At 35.5% G+C, this 2,801-nt stretch overlaps 1 protein-coding gene across 1 annotated transcript in view; it reads left to right on the forward strand.

The window, feature by feature from the left end:
* The window catches only part of LOC117399290 (G-protein coupled receptor 20-like), a 1,798-nt gene extending 1,180 nt beyond the window's left edge, over window positions 1–618 (forward strand). Inside the window, exon 1 of the mRNA XM_034920728.2 lies at window positions 1–618. This exon is cut by the window's left edge and continues 1,180 nt beyond it. The gene's annotated coding sequence lies outside the window, so the exon portion shown is untranslated.
* Window positions 619–2,801: the final 2,183 nt, after the last annotated feature.

The following is a 2,801-nucleotide window of genomic DNA, read 5'->3' on the forward strand; positions in this document are numbered from 1 at the left end:
TTAATAGATCATTCAAGAAATTGATTAAGTGCCTTTGTTTTATAAAGCTTGTTTGTTAAACTAGCAGAATTGCTGTATTTTGGCCTTTGTCATATTAATTAGTGGCTAATGTTCAGTAAATGCTTCAGTTTTCTTGAATGATCTTATATTAAATGTCGGGTGCCAATACTTCCGTCTGCAACTGTAGCTACCTACCTATACAGTACTTCATGTCTGTGTGTATATATTTGCTGTTTATATTTATAAAGGCAGCATGCATGTGTAATGGGTTATAAATACTATTTTCTTCTCTGGTGGGCTGTGGTTGAAAATAAACCTCTTGTTGCTTAAAGTTCATTGATACACAGTTTATCAGCCCAGCCCAGTAGAATTGTAATCATGTGATCAAAGGGCCAGTTTTTAAAAAGAGTGTTATAATTGACTTTTCAAACTTGATTCAATATTTTTCAATACAGAGTGCAAAATAAGAGGAAAGCCCAGAACTCTATGCTTATGGTCAATTATAAAACGTTGGAGACCAGGGAGGATTTTAAGGATAACAATACTGCTCACTGGGAACTATAATAAGGAACTTGAAATCAAGGACACGTGATTTTAAATGTAACCTGACCCTGTTCACAATTTTTTGTACGTAATAAATATATGAACAAGTAATGGTGTTGTGCTGTTTAATAACCCCAATAGCCAAAGGTTTTGCATAACCTAGAACTGTAGGATTGAGACATCATTTTTCTTTAAACTATATGAACATAATTTAGATATTTTATTTAACATCATGTAACCACAGTCATAATAGTAGTACAGTATTTCATGTTAGACTTTTTTCAGTTTCACATTAAGTATATGCAGGTTTTATTTGACTTTATGAAGCAAAATGTATTCATTCTATAGGGTGATGCAATGCTTTTGGTCAGCATTGTACATCTTCTCTACCCTTCTATTGTCAGAAAGAGGCAGGGACTTTACCTTTTCTGTTCATCTGAAGTAAATGTGACCTGGATGACTACACATGTTTGCATACTGGCAAGGTCAATACAATGAAATATACGACACAGAAATAGGAGGAGTGGCAAATACCGTTGCAGCAAAAAAAGGTCATTCAAAATGATCTAGACAGCATTCAGAACTGGGCAGACACATGACAAATGACATTTAATAGAGAAAAGTGTAAAGTATTGCATGCAGGAAATAAAAATGTGCATTATAAATATCATATGGGAGATACTGAAATTGAAGAAGGGAACTATGAAAAAGACCTAGGAGTTTATGTTGACTCAGAAATGTCTTTATCCAGACAATGTGGGGAAGCTATAAAAAAGGTCAACAAGATGGTCGGATATATTGTAAGTGTTGAATTTAAATCAATGGAAGTAATGTTAAAACTCTACAATGCATTAGTAAGACCTCACCTAGAATATTGTGTTCAGTTCTGGTCACCTCGTTACAAAAAGGATATTGCTACTCTAGAAAGAGTGCAAAGAAGAGCAACCAGAATTATCCCGGGTTTAAAAGGCATGTCATATGCAGACAGGCTAAAAGAATTGAATCTATTCAGTCTTGAACAAAGAAGACTACGAGGCGATCTGATTCAAACATTCAAAATGAAATTTAATAGAGAAAAGTGTAAAGTATTGCATGCAGGCAATAAAAATGTGCATTATAAATATCATATGGGAGATACTGAAATTGAAGAAGGGAACTATGAAAAAGACCTAGGAGTTTATGTTGACTCAGAAATGTCTTTATCCAGACAATGTGGGGAAGCTATAAAAAAGTCCAACAAGGCACTTTTTTACACAGAGAAGCTTGTTTGGTTGTTAGTAGCTTATTGATCCCAAAATCTCATCAAGCAGCTTCTTGAAGGATCCCAGGGTGTCAGCTACAACAACATTACTGGGGAGTTGGTTACAGACCCTCACAATTCTCTGTGTAAATAAGTGCCTCCTATTTTCTGTTCTGAATGCCCCTTTATCTAATCTCCATGTGTGACCCATGGTCCTTGTTTCTTTTTTCAGGTCGGAAAAGTCCCCTGGGTCGACATTGTTAATATCTTTTCGAATTTTGAATGCTTGAATCAGATCACTGTGTAGTCGTCTTTGTTCAAGACTGAATAGATTCAATTCTTTTAGCCTGTCTGCATATGACATGCCTTTTAAACCTGGGATAATTCTGGTCGCTCTTCTTTGCACTCTTTCTAGAGCAGCAATATCCTTTTTGTAATGTGGTGACCAGAACTGAACACAATATTCTAGATGAGGTCTTACTAATGCATTGTAACATTTTACAAGTTTTAACATTACTTCCCTTGATTTAAATTCAACACTTTTCACTATATATCCGAGCATCTTGTTGGCCTTTTTTATAGCTTCCCCACATTGTCTAGATGAAGACATTTCTGAGTCAACATAAACTCCTAGGTCTTTTTCATTAATGTAGATTAGGAATAGCAGAGGACCTAATACTGATCCCTGTGGTACTCCACTGGTTACCTCGCTCCATTTTGAGGTTTCTCCTCTATAATCAGTACTTTTTGTTTTCTACATGTTAACCACTCCATGTGCATGCATTTCCTTGAATCCCTACTGCGTTCAGTTTGAGAATTAATCTTTTATGCGGGACTTTGTTAAAAGCTTTCTGGAAATCTAAATGAACCATGTCATATGATTTGCAATTATCCATTGTCGGTGTTGCATCCTCAAAAAAATCCATCAGGTTAGTTAGACACGACCTATTTTTCCGAAAACCATGCTGACTGTCTCTCAGGATATTGTTACCATATAGGTAATTTTCCATTTTGGATC

Source organism: Acipenser ruthenus, chromosome 4 (genome assembly GCF_902713425.1).
Source record: "Acipenser ruthenus chromosome 4, fAciRut3.2 maternal haplotype, whole genome shotgun sequence".
NCBI classification, from domain to species: domain Eukaryota; kingdom Metazoa; phylum Chordata; class Actinopteri; order Acipenseriformes; family Acipenseridae; genus Acipenser; species Acipenser ruthenus.